Here is a 17,631-nt window from a genome sequence, read left to right on the forward strand (position 1 = left end):
AGCAGGCTGATTGGACTTTGATCTGGCATGGAGGAGAGAGGAGCTCTGAATCCACTAACCATGAGTTGAGCCGCAGAGAAGTCCAGGGCTTACCCATCACCACCAGAAATGCTGGGATGACTTCTCACAAGAAGGAGCAAAAGTTGCAAGGTGGACCGAAGGCTTCAGTAAAAGTTGCCATCTGTTTCAAGTGGGTTCAAATTTTGATCTGGAGTCTTGAGTTTTTACTGTGTTTCAAGTCTACTAGTTTGTAAAAACCAAGATAATTTAGACATCTACTAACCCAAAAGAAGATTAATTTCCCTACAGGATCACAAATTACATTGTTAACTAAACTTGCTAAATTTCCTGACTCTGGTCACAGACTGGAAGATGAAACCACCCTCTGTGCTGGTGGGACAAAAGATGATTTGGTTGTGTGTAGGAAATGGAGAAAGGTCTATGCAAGAAGCAGGTCCCAAATTTTGGGGCCAGATGTCCACTTCCAGACTGTTTCTTTTGAGCAGAAAAGAAATGGTCATGTGTGATTCTTTGGAGGAGTCCACTCCACACCTGTTCATAGTCCTAGTGTTCTGTTTTCCATGTAACCAGGAGGCCCGGAGGGTCCCCTAGCTGGGCCTTTTTGGATAGGCCTTAGCTGGACCACCTTAAAGTACCATGGCCTTGAGTGTGGCAACAGTTGTGAGCTCTAGACAGCTGTTATATCTGACCTCCCCTGGACGCCACTTCTTCTTCCCTCTAAATTCCAGAGTAGAGAATAGACTTCTTAGCCAGCTTTGTTGGAAGTGTACCAGCACCTGTTGTTATGAGAGGGCCATCTCCGGGGGCGGGGGGCTCAGGGCAACCCCAGGAGGCTCAGGATGCCAGCACTGCCCCAGGCCTCTGCCTTCAGGTATATCTTGCAAAATGACACTTTGTAACCAATTGCTCTTCATGTTACATCCTGCCTACTGGGCCGGTCTCCAAGGCCTTGATCTTTCTGACGAAACAAATCTACATTACACTTAGGGCAGAGAGCAAAGGGCAAATGGGCAGCACATGGAAAGGTTTGGTATGAATAATCCCCACCACTAGGCAGGGAATTAATAGAACTAGCATGATAAGAGACATTGGAAGTTAATTGCTATGAAGAATAAGCATTTATGGTTTACTGTGAGCCGGGCACTATGCTGAACACGTCATGTACACTGTGCGCTTCATTTACTACAACAGCCCTAGGTGGTGTGGCTGTCTCTTTAATGAATAAGGAAACCTAGGATTTTAAATAAACTGCTCAAGTTTACATAGTTAGGACATAGTTAGTATCGCAGAGCCAGAGCTGGGTGCAGTTGCGGCTCAAGGGTTTAGTAGCCCCATGGTGTGTGAGATCTTCACTCCCTGATCAGGGATCAAATCACCATCGCCTGCATTGGAAGGCAGATTCTTAACCACTGGTGGTGGTTTAGTCGCTAAGTCCTGTCCGACTCTCGTGACCCCATGGACTGTAGCTTGTCAGGCTCCTCTATCCATGGGATTTTCCAGGCATGAATACTGGAATGGGTTTCCATTCTCTTCTCCAGAGCATCTTCCTGACCCAGGGACCAAACCACACCTGGGAAGTCCCTCAAAGTAATAATAATAAAAGAGAGATTTCTGATGCTCAGATTGTTCTCCATTTAGCCAGTGGGAGGTCCTGAAGGTTGGCTTCTGTGTTCTTTCGATAAATTTGATAAAATCAGATGGATTTGATAAATTTTTGGCAAATTTGATAGACTTGATAAAATCTTTTGATAAATTCCCAGTGTTCTTTGAACTCTTTCTCACTTTCTGGCACAAGAAGATATTTTAGGTTTACCTTATACATTCTTTGCAGAAGTCTGTTAGCCAAGAAATCCCGGTGCCCCTTGTTGGAGAATGGCATTTGGAATCAAGGTCTGCTTGCTACGTGTGCTCATAACAACTGGTATGCCATTCCTCCTCTAGGCTTTCTCAGTGGACAAAGTCAGGACGTTTATTTGAAACTGTGAGTTCATACTGATATCTCCAAATTTAACCAACCTTCACATGGAATGTTCTCCCTCTCCATTTTTGTAACTCCCTTTGTGCAACTGTGATATAAATGATTCCCACTACTTTCATATATTACATATAGCATATTATATATATAGTGCTGTGCTGTGCTTAGTCACTCAGTCGTGTCTGACTTTTTGTGACCCCCATGGACTGTAGCCCATCAGGCTCCCCCATCATGGGTTTTTTACAGGCAAGAATACTTGAGTGGGAAGCCATTCCCTTCTCCAGGAGATCTTCCCAACCCAGGGATCGAACCCAGGTCTCCTGCATTGCAGGCACATTCTTTACCATCTGAGCCACCAGGGAAGCCCATATATTTATGTTACTGAAGCCTAATCTACCAAGTATAGGTCAATATTTATTTATAGGGTTTTTTTTTGGGGGGGGGGAGGGCGGGACAACGAGACACACAAATCTGAAGTGCAAAATTTGATGAATTTTGACAAATACATCCATTTATGTATCTTGCACTCCTATCAAAATATAGAACAGTTCCATTGCCTTAGCAACCTGACATCTCCAGAGACAACCACATTTTTCATTTTAACCACCATAGATTAGTTTTGCCTGTTCTAGATCTTCCTATAATTGAAACAAATTGCACATAGTCTGTTGGGTCTGGTTTCTTTTGTTCAACATAAAGTTTGTATCCATAAAGTTCATTTACATTGTTGTGCATTTCAGTAGTTAGTTCCTTTTTATTATTGACTAACTTTCCATTGTATGAATTTAACTACTCTACTGGAATGGATGTTTGGGTTGTTTTCAACTTGAGGTTATTATGAATTAAAACGTCTTTGAACTCTCTTGGTCAAGTCTTTGTATGGACATAGGTTTCATTTCCCTTGAGTGATTGCTTAGGTTTGGAATTCTTGGGTCATAGAGTAGATGTATGTTTATAAGAAACCACTGAATATTTTCCCAGAGTAGTTGTACTATTTCTCACTCCTGCCATCAATATATAAGATTCTAGTCACTCCATCCTAGCCAACATTTGGTATTCTCAGTCTTTTTAATTTTAACCATTATAGTGGGGTTTTGATGGCATCTCGTGGTTTTAAATTGCATTTCTTTAGTGAGTAAATTTTTGAGCACTTTTTAATGAGATTATCAGCATTTTTTATATTTTCTTTTGTGAACATCCAAGTTTTTTGCTCATTAAAAAATTTTTGGTCTTTTTCTTATTGATCTGTAAGAGTTTTTTTTTTTAATTGAGGGATAATTGCTTTATAGAATTTTGTTTTCTGTCAAACCTCAACATGAATCAGCCATAGGTATACATATATTCTCTCCCTCTTGAAACTCCCTCCCATCTCCCTCCTCATTCCAGCCCTCTAGGTTGATACAGAGGCCCTGTTTGAGTTCCCTGAGACACATAGCAAATTACCGTTGGCTATCTACTCTACAAATGGTAATGTAAGTTTCCATGTTACTCTTTCCATTCATGTTAGAGTTTTAAAATACATTCTTGATACTAGTCATTTGTGAAATAAGCGTTTTATGAATATATTCTCCTAGTCTATGGATTTCCTGTTCATTTTCTTAACTATGTCTTATCAAGAGCAGAAGTTTTAAATTCTGGTGAAGTCTATCCATTTCTTGGCCACACCCCAAGGCGTGTGGGAGTTTAGTTCTCTAGTCAGGGATTGAACACAGGCCCTTGGCAGTGAGAGCAAAGTCTCCACTGGACCTCCAGGGAATTTCCTATCCCGTTTTTAAATGGATATTTGTTTTCTTTTCTTTAATTATTTGTTTTTAGTTGCACTGGATCTCCATTGCCGCACGAGGGCTTTCTCTAGTTGCCGCAAGTAGGGGCTACTCTTCACTGCGGCGCACGGGCTTCTCATTGCAGTGTCTTCTCATGTTGCAGAGCAGAGGCTCCTGGTGCAAGGGCTTCGGTCATTGGAGCACTCTGGCTCAGGAGCTGGGTATGCAGGCTGTAGAACGTGGGCTCAGAAGTTTTGGCACACGGGGTTAGTTGCCACATGGGATGTGGGATCTTCCTAGACCACAGATCAAATCATTGTCCCCTGCATTGGCAGGCTGATTCTTACCCAATGCGCCACCAAGGAAGTCCCGGGCTATTTGTTTTTCATGTCTGAAGAAATCTCTGCCTATTTCTAGGGTGTGAATCTCAGGGACTTTAAATTAGTGCTGGAATCAAATGAATACTTTTTTTTCCCCTTCTTTAAACTCACAAGGTCAGTTGCCAAACAGATTTCTTTGCTGAGCAAATGAAGGATTTTAAAGGACATCCAAGGGGTAAGGAAAAAGAGGATTTCTTAGGACTAAAATCTCAGGACGAAAAGTTCTTTTCTCAAGTTGAATGAGTTTCACATGTAGATTATGGAGTTTAGGTTAGAGGGTGGAGCCTAGGTTAGAGTCAACCAGATTGAATCACTTTGAGATCTGAGCAGATCCACCCCTTCTCACAATTGCGAGGATTTAGGGGAGTGAGTTCATTGGTGAACCAGTTCTGGAGGCTGCATGTCATGAGTCACTTTTTCGAATGAAGAATCTGCTGAAGGAAGCTGTTTCTAGGGCGTGGTTCTGGAGATGGTCCCACAGGGCAGTTCTCCCACTACATTGTTTTCTTTTCTTTTTAAAAATCATATTTAATTTAAAAAATTCATTATGTTTCAAACTTCAAAATTTTGAAAAAGTATAGTGAAATTATCTTTCCCACCTTTACATTTCACAAAAGACAACCACTCTTACTAGTTTCTTGCATCTCCTCTAAGAGATTTTAAAAATGCATTTATAAGATAATATAAATACATTAGGCTCTCTCTCCTTTTTTATAGAAATGCTACCTACTATAAACACAGTTCAGTATCTTGCTTTTTTCTTTTTGTTTTTAAATTTTTTTATTAGTTTTTCTTTATTTTTCTTATTTTTATTTTTAGTATCTTGCTTTTTTTCAAACAATAATATGTCTTGGAGAGTTTTCCATATCACTTCCTTTCATATCACACAAAGATACTTCTCATTCTTTTCTATAGCTGCATAGTATGCCACTATGATGTCCAACGATTTATCTAACCAGGGCCTTGTTGATGGACATTTAACTTTTCAGATTTTTGCTCTTTCTTTCAAATACTGCTTCAGTGAAAAACCTTGTATATACATCTTTTTGCACACCTGTAACTATAACTGTTGGATAAATTCCTATGCTGTATGAAAGAGTATATACATATGGGATTATGGTAGACACTGCCAAATTGCCCTCAGTAGCTATTGTTTCAATTTCTATATACTGGTTGGGAAGATCCCCTTCAGGAGGGCATGGCAACCCAGTCCAGTATTCTTGTCTGGAGAATCCCAAGGGACAGAGGAGCCTGGTGAGCTACTGTCCATGGGGTCACAAACAGTCAGACACGACTATGTGACCAAGCACAGCACAAGGTATGATAGTTCCTATTTACCCATATTCATGCCTAAGCTAAGAGTTTTCCATCACTTGGGTTTTTACAAATCAACAAGTAATAAAAGGTATCAGAGTGACACTTGATTTGGATTAATTAAAAAATTTTTTATATGATTTTGTTGTTGGTGTTCAGTTGCCCAGTCATGTCCGACTCTGCAACCCCGTGGACTGCAGAACTCCAGGCTTCACTGTCCTTCACCATCTCCCGAAGTTTGTCCAAGTTCACGTCCATTGCTTCAGTGATGCCTTCTCATCTTCTGATGCCTTCTTCTCCTTTTGCCCTCAATCTTTCCCAGCATCAGGGACTTTTCCAGTGTGTCAGCTTTCAGATCAGATTACCCAAATACTGGAGTTTCAACTTCAGCATCAGTCCTTCCAATGAGTATTCAGGGTTGATTTCCCTTAAAATTGACTGGTTTGATCTCCTTGCTGTCCAAGGGACTCTCAGGAGTCTTCTCCAGCACCATAGTTCAAAGGCATCAATTCTTCAAGACTGCCTTCTTTGTGGTCCAGCTCTCAGAACTGTTTATGTGACCACTGGGAAAATCATAGCCTTTATTATATGGACACTTGTCAGCAGAGTAATATCTCTGCTTTTCATCACACTGTCTAGGTTTGTTAAAGCTTTTCTGCCCAGAAGCAAATGTCTTCTGATTTCATGGCTGCAGTCACCATCCGCAGTGATTTCAAAGCCCAAGAAGAGGAAATATGTCACTACTTCCACCTTTTCCCCCTCTATTTGCCATGAAGTAATGGGGCCGGATGCCATGATCTTAGTTTTTTAATATTCCATTTTAAGCTGGCTTTTTCACTCTCTTTCTTCACCCTCATCAAGAGGCTCTTTAGTTTCTCTTTGCTTTCTGCCATTAGAGTGGTATCATCTGCATATCTAAGGTTGTTGATGTTTCTCCCACTTATCTTGATTCCAACTTGCAACTCATCCAGCCCAGCATTTCTCACCATGTGCTCAGCGTGCAGATTAAACAAACATGGTGACACCAGACAGCCCTGTCGTATTCCTTTCTCAATCTTGAACCAATCAGTTGTTCCATGTAGGGTTCTCACTGTTGCTTCTTGACCCACATACAGATTCCTCAGGAGACAGGTAAGATGGTCTTGTATTCCCATCTATTTAAGACCTTTCCACAGTTTATTATGTTTCACAAAGTCAAAGGCTTTGGTGTAGTCAATGAAACAGAGGTAGGCGCTTTTTTTTGGAATTCCCTAGCTTTCTCTATGATCCAGTGAACATTGGCAATTTGATCTCTGATTCCTCTTCCTTTTCTAAATCCAACTTGGATATCTGGAAGTTCTTGGTTCGCATAATACTGAAGCCTAGCATGCAAGATTTTTTATTTTTTATTTATTTTTATTTTTTTAGCATGCAAGATTTTAAGCATGACCTTACTAGCACGGGAGATGAGTGCAATTGTCTGACGGTTTGCACATTCTTTAGTACTACCCTTCTTGGAGATTGGAATGATGATTGACCTTTTCCAGTCCTGTGGCCACTGCTGTGTCTTTCAGATCTGCTGACATATTGAAAGTGACACCTTGATGGCATCATCCTTTAGGGTTTTGAATAGTTCTACTGGAATTCCATCACATCGACTAACTTTATTAACAGCAGTGCTTCCTAAGGCCCACTTGACTTTGTTCTCCCCAAAATCTGGCCCTGGGTGGCTGACCACAGCATTGGAGTCATACAATTCATGTGGATCTTTTTTGTACATTTCTTCCATGTATCCTTTCCATCACTCTTGATTTCTCCAGCATCTACTAAGTCTCTACCATTTATGTCTTTTATTGTGCCCATCTTTAGGCAAAATGTTCCCTTGATATCTCCAATTTTCCTCAAGAGATCTCCAGTCTTTCCCCTTCTGTCGTTTTCTTCTAGTATCATACACTGTTAATTGAAGAAGACCTTTTTGTCTCTTCATGCTGTTTTTTTGGAAATCTTCGTTTAGTTGGATACACCTTTCCCTTTCTCCTTTGCTTTTCGCTTCTCTTCTTTCTTTAGCTATTTCTAAGGTCTCCTCAGATAACCACTTTGCCTTCTTGCTTTTCTTTTTCTTTGGCATGGCTTTGTTTGCTCCTTCCTTTACAATATTATGGGCCTCCATCCATAGTTCTTCAGGCATACTATTTACAAATTCTAATCCCGTGAATGTATTCACTACCTCCACTGAATTTTCACAGAGGATTTTATTTAAGTCATACTCGACTTGCCTATTGATTTTCCCTGCTTTCTTTAGTTTAATCCTGAATTTTGTTATGAGAAGCTGATGATCTGAGTCATAGTCAGCTCCAGGTCTTGTTTTTCCTGACTGTATACAGCTTCTCCATCTTCGGCTACAAAGAATGTAATCAATTTGATTTCAGTATTGGCCATTTGGTAATGTCCATGTGTAAAGTCATCTCTTGTGTTGCTGAAAAAGTGTATTTGCAAAAAAAAAAAAAAAAAAAGTGTATTTGCTATGACCAGTGCATTCTCTTGGCAGAATTCAGTTAGCCTTTGCCCTGCTTCATTTTGTTTGCCAAGGCCAAACTTGGCCTGTTCCTCCAGATATCTCTTGACTTCCTACTTTTGCATTTCAATACCCAATGATGAATAGAATATCCTTTTCGGTGTTAGTTCTAGGAGGTCTTCTAGGTCTTCATAGAACTGATCAGTTTCTTCAGCATAGGTGGTAGGGGTATAGACTTGGATTACTGTGATGTTGAATTGCTTGCCTTGGAAACGAACCAAGATCATTGTGTCATTTCTGAGGTTGCACCCAAAATGCAACCCAAAAAAGTATTGCATTTCAGACTCTTTTGTTGATTATGAGGATTACTCCATTTCTTCTATGGGATTCTTGCCCACAGTCGTAGATATTAAATATATTTAATAGTAGAATTAAATTCACCCATTCCCATCCATTTTAATTCACTGATTCCTAAGATGTTGATGTTTATTCTTACCATCTCCTGTTTGACCACGTCCAATTAACCTTGATTCATGGACCTAGCATTCCAGGTTCCTACGCAATACTGTTCTTTGCAGCATCGGATTTTACTTTCATCAACTGACAACAACCACAACTGAGGGTCATTTCCTCTTTGATCCAGCCACTTCATTCTTCCTGGGACTATTAGTAGTTCTCCTCCGCTCTTCCCCAGTAGCTTACTGGACACCGTCAGACCTGGGGGACTCATCTTTTGGTGTCATATCTCTTTGTCCTTTTATACAGTTCATGAGGTTCTCACAGCAAGTATACTGGGGTGGCATGCCATTCCTTCCTCCAGTGGATTACATTTCTATAACTTTATTTTTCTTTCTTTCTTTGTTTTGGGTTGTGCTCGGTCTTTGTTGCTGCAGGGGCTTTTTTCTGCCTGTAGTGAGCGGGGCCACTGTCTCGTGGTGGTGCACTGGCTTCTCACGGCAGTGGCTTCCCTTGTTGAGGAGCACAGGCTCTAGGCTGCACGGGCTTCAGCGGTTGCGGCTCCCAGGCTCCAGAGCACTGGCTCAGTAGTTAAGTAAGGTACATGGGCTTAGTTGCTCCGCAGCATGTGGGATCTTCCCAGAGATATTGAACCCATGGCTCCTGCACTGGCAGGCGAATTTTTACCACTGAGCCACCACGGAAGCCCTGAATTAATTTTTATTATGAATGAGGATGAGTATTTTTTCTTATGTTTAAAGGATATTTATATTTAGTTTCTTTTTTTTTGTGTGTGTGTGTGTAATAAAGTTTTATTAAAGTATAAAGGAGATAGAGAAAGCTTCTGACATAGGCATCAGAAGGGGGCAAAAGAGTACCCCCCTATATTTAGTTTCTATTTGTACGTTTCTATGGAGTTGATGGTCTTTTAATTATTGTTCTATAGGAGCTTTTTACATATTATACTCAACGCCTTTGTAAAAATCAGGTTTACTGAAGTATAAATTACACACAATAAGGTTCACCTTTTAGCGGACCTGTCCCTTTCATGTGGAAGGCCTTCTAGCTGGGGGTTTGACATACTTGGTGCTTTGAAGTACTTATTTGAAGAAATCAACATACACAGGCAGTGTGCTCAATGGGAAGAGTGGAAATAGTGGACTCTGACTATCAGGATTCAAATACCTGTCTTTGCCAGGTATTAAGTAGGTGTTCTGTTTGGAAAACATCACCTCTTTGGGTATGAGTTTCCTTAATACCAAAAACCTTCAAAATCAGATCCCATCAGATAATATAATGGAAGCACACTGTTTAGTGATGACAGAGTCTAGGTGCTTAGTAAATATTAGCTTCCCCTTTCTTCAGTCAAAGCCAAGTCTCTAAAAACAACATGCCCAGGGGTGGCAGAATGGAGGGTGTGTGTATGTGTGAGACTCTGAACCACGACCTCAGGTTCTGCTGGGGTATTAAGCCACAAAGAGGCCACTTAAGTTTCTGCTTCCAGTTTTCCAGTTTGGCACCCCTCGAGTCAGAGTGAAGGCTCCCTGTGCTAATAAAATGGGCTCACAGGGGAAATATCATATTTGTCTGAGGGAGGACATTTCATGAGTGAGTAATAACCCCATTTTAATAAGGAGCTACTCAGAACGACCCAGCCAAACCCGTTCTTCTGCCTTGGTGGTTAGAGCCCAACCCAGCTCCTTCCTGATACCACGGCTTGTTAGTCCGACAGCCTTCAATTAATGAAGAGGTTCAAAAGAATAACATGTCTCTTGGTCCCTAGGACTTTGGGCTTTTCTATTCCTCAGAAATGATCTTTGTTTACTGTGAGGGAAGCAAGACAATTACAGAGGAATTAGTAAATAATTATTTATATCTTACTCCGCCAGATGACAATGGATGGACGGGGTCTGCTGCCGTCCCGTAGGCGGCAGGTGGGCACCTTCACTGTCGTCCTAATGTTGTTCTCACTTGCCCAGGATAGGTGGCAAAAAACCTTGTCTCCACTAATTGGCCTTGGAAAGCAGGAGATTGCCCATATCCTAGTTGATTTTCTTAAGGGAAACACACTGACTGAAACTGCGCACCATGGCCAGGTACCATAGTAACCATTAGTGTTAGTTATTTTATGATAGAAGGTCCCTGTAAGGAACATGGAACTAACAAGCCACCACCAACCAGAATAATTTGGGAAAGGTCAAAAGGAGATGCTACGTGTCCTACCACCTCCCAGAATTCTTCTTGTTGGTATTCACCCTGGCTGAGCAATGTGTGCGCCACCAGGAAGGACCCTGAGTCAGAGTGACTGGCCAGAGAAGACCTGGAAACTAATCCAGTCACTATAAAACCCAAAACTGCAAGCCACGTGGCAGGGCAGTCCTCTGGGTTCCCATACCCTCCTGCTCTCCGCTCGGGCACCCCTTTCCAATAAAGTCTCTTGCTTTGTCAGCGTGTGTGTCCCCTTGGACAATTCATTTCCGAGTGTTAGACAAGAGCTCCCTTTGGAGCCCTGGAAAGGGTCTCCCTTTCTGCAACAATTTCATTTGCAGGGTAGAGTGGGCTAAAGATAGGGTGAGATCCTCAGAAACTGCCCCTCCCACCAGTTGTATTTACACCTATCTGGGGAGCCTGCTGTGAACTTCCATAACTGGGGCCCTATGTTCTGCTGTTGTTTCCAAATAAAAGACCAAGTTTTATTGCAGCCAATTAAGCTGACTGTGCTCTTTTCTCCATGGGGTCCTGGTGTGCAATGGCTGCAAACAGCAGCCTCTTTGGTAGTGTATGTAGTCTGTTGCTTGTATGGGTTGCCATTCATGATGAGCTGCTGTCTGTAATCAGGCTCCAGGAAGGTGAGTGTGGTGCCTTTGGAAAGCTTGGGGCACAGTGGCCAGGGTCCACATTGGCCAAATCATAATGTCCACCCCCACCAAGCTGCAGAACAAGCAGCGTGTGACTGACGCCCTCCACAGTCAGTTCAGTCGCTCAGTCATGTCTGACTCTTTGCCACCCCATGGACTGCAGCATGCCAGGCTTCCCTGGCCATCACCAACCCCCAGAGCTTGCTCAGACTCATGTCTATCGAGTTGGTGATGTCATCCAACCATCTCATCCTCTGTCATCCTCTTCTCCTCCTGTCTTCAATCTTTCCCAACATCAGGGTCTTTTCCAAAGAGTCAGTTCTTTGCATCAGGTGGCCAAAGTATTGGAGTTTCAGCTTCAGCATCAGTCCTTCCAATGAATATTCAGGACTGATTTCCTTTAGGATTGACTGGTTTGATCTCCTTAGGCCAAGTTCAAATTCCCTGATTGCCAGAAGACCCGAATCTCTAAGAAGTGGGGACTTACTAAATGTAATGGGGATGAATTTGAAAACATGGCAGAAAAGTGGCTCATCCCAGATGGCTGTGGGGTCAAATACATCCCTAATCATGGCCCCCTGGACAGATTGGGGGCCCTGCACTCCTGATAACCTTGGTGCTGTCCCCTCCTTACTCATGCCCACCAATAAAGCCTACTTTCCTATCCAAAAAAAGAAATCAAGTTGTAGCTTTCTGAGTCCACTTAACTGTAATGAGGTCTCAGTTCAAAGAGAAGTTAAGGGGCAAGGTCACAAGGGTAGACCTTCCCCAGTGAGGCGTCTATGGACGTACAGCTCAAAGTGCACAGGCAAGTCCACCTCCAGGGTTCTCTCTTTCCCCTGTGCTTCGGGGCCCTGGGGTCTGGCAGTGGAACAAAGAATTGCAGGTTGTGAAGAGTGCTTAGTAGGAGACTCAGCAGCCAGTGAGGGTTGCAAGGTAAAGTTGAGGTCCCTCACTGGAGGGAGAGGGAAAATACCTCTGAGTTCCACGGGTCATCTCTTCTGTGACTCAGAAGTGGCCTGGAAGGATTTCTGGATGTGGAATTCATGAGCTCTGAGGTTTTAGTACCCTTTCTTATTACTGACAGCGCCAGCACTGTCCATCAATTGCTGTAGGCTTACCACGTACTCAGTGCTTTATGAAAATTATCTCATTCACTCCTCACAGCCATAACCCTATGAAGTAAGTACTATTACTGTCCCCATTTTACAGATGAAGAAATGGAGACAAAGAAAGGTCAAGCAACTTCCCCAAAGTCAAAGCAATAAGCAATTTGGATTTAGAAGTTGTGTTCATTACCACTACACCATACTACTTCTGCATGAATATTCATATACCATATAATGCTATAATTACATGTTGAAGTCTTATCCCCCATTTTAAACTTGATGGTGGCACAGTGTGTTATTTATTTCCTTGTTGATAGTGGACAGTACAGACCTGAACACCACGTGGGTGCTCACTGAATGTTTCTTGAATAAATATTGAATAACTGAATATTACCTACTGTGCCTTAGCATGGGAGTGGGAGAGAGGGGAGGGGAGGTATAGGTTGCTAAGTTACTAATGACTCTAGTCCTCTGGTAGTGAAAGTGGAAATTACCATCTTAAATTGGCATTTCTTCCATGTGGGCTTTGCAAACTGGCCTAGATATGACTAACAGTGGCAGCTATACATACCATTTTTGGCCCAGAATGCTTCCTTGTACTTCTTTGAAAAAAGTGTTTCCCCAACTCTTTGAATCTTCCTCCCTCACTCCCTGCAGTTTGAGTGGCCCTGTTATTCATTTATTTAAGGCTGTACTGGGTCTTGGTTGTTGCATGTGGGCTTTCTCTAGTTGTGGCGAGTGGGGGCCGCCCTTCGTTATGGTCTGCAGGCTTCTCATCACAGTGGCTTCTCTTGTAGTAGAGAACAAGCTCTAGAGCATGTGGGCTTTAGAGTTCAAACTTGTAAAAGGAAGGCTCCTTAACCCAATAATTCCAGTTCGAGAAATTTACCCTACAAATATACTTGGATATGTAGCATTTAACCATGTATGGCAGCATCCTGTAATAGCCAGACAGGAAACAATTTATGTTTATCAATTTGTTGTTGTTATTCAGTCACAAAGTTATATTTGACCCTTTGTGACCTCATGGACTGTACTATGCCAGGTCCCTCTGTCCTTCACTATCTCCTGGAGTTCATGCCCATTGAGTCAGTGACGCTATCTCATCCTCTGCCACCCCCTTCTCCTATTGCGTATAATCTCTCCCAGCATCAGAGTCTTTTCCAATGAGACAGCTCTTCACATCAGGTGGTCAAAGTATTGGAGCTTCAGCTTCAGCATTAGTCTTTCCAATGCATATTCAGGGCTGATTTCCTTTAGGATTGACTGGTTTGATCTCCCTGCAGTCCAAGGGACTCTCAAGAGTCTTCTCCTGCACTGCAATTCGAAAGCATCCATTCTTCAGTGCTCAGCCTTCTTTATGGTCCAGCTGTCACATCCGTACATGACCACTGGAGAAACCATAGCTTTGACTATATGGACTTTTGTTGGCAAAATGATGTCTCTGCTTTTTAATATGCTGTCTAGGTTTGTCATAGCTTTCCTTCCAAGGAGGAGGCGTCTTTTAATTTCATGGCTGCAGTCACTGTCTGCAGTGATTTTGGAGTCCAAGAAAATAAAATGTTCATCAATAGAGGATTTAATAAATTGAGGTACATTCATACATGAAATACTATGTCTGTGCTCAGTCACTTCATTCACGTTCAACTCTTTGCAGCCCCATGGGCTGCAGCCCACTAGACTCCCCTATCCACATGATTCTCCGGGCAAGAATACTGGAGTGGATTGCCATGTTCTCTTCACAATGAAATACTGTGCATTTTAAAAATAGAAACAGGAAACATATTTTATGTTTGCACATGCATAGTCTATCTCTGGAAGGACATGCAAGAAACTGGTAAGGGGGGTGTGCCTGGGGAGTATACTCTTTTGTGGTTTTCTAATTTCACATCATATGGTGGCTCAAACGGTAAAGAATTTGCCTGCAATGCAGGAGACCCAGGTTCAATCCCTGTGTTGGGAACATCCCTTGGAGAAGGAAATGGAAACCCACTCCAGTGCTCTTGCTTGGAGAATTCCATGGACAGAGGAGCGTGGCAGGCTACAGTCCATGGAAGTGCCAAGAGTCGAACATGACTGAGCGACTAACTTGCACATTCGTGTTATTACCTATTCAAAATTAAATAAGTAAAATTCATTTTAAGTGTGAAATAAACTTAAGAAAAATCGAAAACCATGGATGTATTATAAAGTAGTTTGCAAACATTGTGAGTTTTTAAAAAATATCACACAAAGAGTTCAAGCACATTTCAAGCTCACTTGGAATTTTCCTCAAAGATCTAGGGGAATGAGGGTAACAAGTGAGCTCTAAAAGTGTGAAAAGCAGCCCTTTATAAGATAATAGGGCCATAGGCAAGCTGTGAGAGAGATAACCCCTTGGAACTAACGGTTGATAGTGGAAAAGAATTTCCAGACACAGAGTAACTCAGAAAGGAGTGAGCTTATTGAAAGCAAAGAATGGAGATAACCTGGGTACTTTGAGCACAGTGGGCCGACCTCCTGACAGACCAGGGAGAGTCGAAGGGACACTGTAAGGACAGTGGGCCGGCTCAAGGGAGAGTCAATGCTTTTCTTGGGTTGGAAGCCAATTTTTATAGTCTCAAGACAAAGAAAGTTCCAACTGGAAGGGTAGCATTAGGTTAGGGTGCCACAGGGTGAGTACTGGGATAGGCATTTTTGCCTAATACGGGGTCAAGGAGCTGGCCATTAAGGATCAGGGGCGCTTTTGGCAATGGTTACAGTGGGGTTCAGTCAGTTCTGTAAGTGACCTTGGAGATGGGGCCCATATCTGTGGCTTTGGTACAAGGCCTCAGACCTGTGATCTTGGGACAGGACTCCACAGTAAGGTCATTCTCTGAGTTCTGAAAGAGGTCACTCTAAGCATTGATCTTCTGGGTATGACTTGTTTGCTGTGTCGGGTCTTGGTTTCGGTGTGTGAGTTCTGGAGCACGGGGGCTCAGCAGCTGTGGCGCCCGAGCTCTCCAGTGTGGCACGCAGGCTTCACTGCATGTGGAATCTCAGTTCCCCCACCAGGGATCGAACCCGTGCCTTCTGCATTGGAAGGTGAATTCTTAACCACTGGAACAGCAGGCAAGTCCCAACTCTAAGTATTTAAAACTGAGAATTAGTTTAGGTAGATGTTGGCAGGGATAAAAAGGGAAACAGAGAACAGTGAAGTAACCAAAGATGAGCAATAGCAAGCAGTTACTGCCACCCTTAAACTGAGAGGCAGAAGGTCATGGAGTCATGGGGCTGGGATCATCTGCTAAAAGTTGGAGCCAAAGAGATAGGAGGAGAGAGCTTGAGGTTTGGGGGTGGGGATGGATCCTTTAGTTTGGGGACAGGATGAGGGTGGGGATACTCTGGCTTCTTCCTTGATCCATCCCATCTCCAGAAGTGTCTACCATTGATGGGGCCCAGCAACTCAGTGTGGTGCCCAGTCAGCCCAGGAGTCCAGGACATGTAGCCTTTCCTTATGTGGTCAGCCCCCCACTGCCACGCTGAAAAGAGCTGAGGATGAGCAGGAATGGATTTGAGGGTAGAACTGGCCCAGGATCAGGACAGAGAGGAAGGAGGAAGAAAATCAAAACATAACTCATGAATCTTTCCCTTCAAGAATAATCAACTCAGGCTGTTTGGATGAAGGTGGGTTAGTAGCACTGTAACATTAAGGCCTAGACAGTTTCCCCAAAATGTTCTTTCTAGCTGGTTTGGCCAAACTAAGATCTAACCCTGGACCACACACTACATCTGGTTGCTATGTCTCTCAAAAATATTTTAATGTAGAAAGACACTATTTTTTAACTTAAAAAGGCCAGTTGTTCTATACAGAATGTACCACCTTCTGAATCTGTTCACTGCCTTTTGCTTTACTTTAGATCCTCTTGCCTATCCTACTACATACTTTATTAGACCCAGGTTAAGTATTTTTGGTAAAATTATATAATAGTTGATGGTGTCTATTAATGTTAGCCTCTGATCAGGAAACACATAATAGTTGATTGTTCCACACTAATGATGGTAAAATGAAGCACTGTACTAGGGGTGGTGAAAGCCTGACAACTTCACTGAGCAGTTAACTTTAAAGACCAGAAAATAATTTTTGTGGTATATTTAACCTTGTTAAAGCTCAGTTTCCTCATCTGAAATATGAATAACAGTGTTGTTGAATAGATTAAATAAGTAATACATTTAAACTGTGAATGAAAAATGTTGCTTGCCATATCAACAAACAAAAGAAGCGCCATCAAGCCAGCAGCCACTGTAGGCACTCTCAGTGTGAACACTGAGTGGTTTCAGGGTAGAGGAAGGCAGGCTACTGGCCCTAGATAGTTAAGATGCGTATCAGAGGAATAATTTCAGTATGTCCAGACTCTTGCCTCTTCCCATACATAGAAAAGTGATAAATTCATTAACTTGAGGTGTCTGGTTTTCTTTAATTACTTTCGATTTTTCTTTGCAAAACTCCTATATATTCTGGCTTCTCCCTTACTTCTTCCAAGCAGTCCCTCAGAGGCTGTCTCCTGGGTTAAAGCTCTCAGTTTTGTCCAATAAATAAAACATAACTCCCAATTTTAAGGCTGTGTTTTTTTTCAGTCAACAAAAGCACTTAGGACATAGTCAACTTTCAAATAAAGCAACAATTATAATTATTTTGGTTGCAACTGCACCATTGATGAATATGGAGCAAAAGCAGCAAGAGCTTCTCCTTCCAGTTCCTAACACTATTTCCGTTTTCTGAAAGAAGGGTCAAGTCATTTCCGAGTCTGATACACCAGGCAGAAAGTTTGGCCCTGTTACTAGAACAGGTTATACCTATGGACAACCTTTTTTTTTTTTGCCAGATGCTTGGCTCAGTTCCCCTACCAGCAATTGAACCAGGGCCATGGCAGTGAAAGCCCAGAATCCTAACCACCAGGCCACCAGGGAATTCCCTGGACAAGGGACTTTTTTTGTTTTTTGTTTTCCAGTGTGTACCAGAAAAACCTGCTAGACAATTTCTAAAAGAGTTGTAACACTGGACAAGTGACGTCTAATAGTTTCCTCCTATGTAAAGATAACTTTCACTTGTGGAGGGCTTAGTATGCACACTGCAGTGAATTCTGTACAAACATTTCCACATCTAATTCATCCTGACTCCACAAGTAAGAACTATTATCCATATTTTGCAGATGAGGAAATTGAGGTTCAGAAAGTAATAATAAATACACTTATATGCTGCTGCATTATAAGTAGTACATGCAGCATAGCTAAGAAGCAGC

The 17,631-nt window shown here is 42.3% G+C and overlaps 2 non-coding genes across 2 annotated transcripts; one reads left to right on the plus strand and one right to left on the minus strand.

Moving 5' to 3' along the window:
* The first annotated feature begins 11,099 nt into the window (after window positions 1-11,099).
* On the plus strand, window positions 11,100-11,232 carry LOC122697907. The gene has a single exon (XR_006342236.1). It is a non-coding gene; the product is annotated as a small nucleolar RNA SNORA70 (small nucleolar RNA).
* Window positions 11,233-17,327: 6,095 nt separating this feature from the next.
* Window positions 17,328-17,390, minus strand: LOC122697902. Its single transcript, XR_006342231.1, has one exon. It is a non-coding gene; the product is annotated as a U7 small nuclear RNA (small nuclear RNA).
* Window positions 17,391-17,631: the final 241 nt, after the last annotated feature.

Source organism: Cervus elaphus, chromosome 7, assembly GCF_910594005.1.
Source record: "Cervus elaphus chromosome 7, mCerEla1.1, whole genome shotgun sequence".
Lineage (NCBI taxonomy): Eukaryota > Metazoa > Chordata > Mammalia > Artiodactyla > Cervidae > Cervus > Cervus elaphus.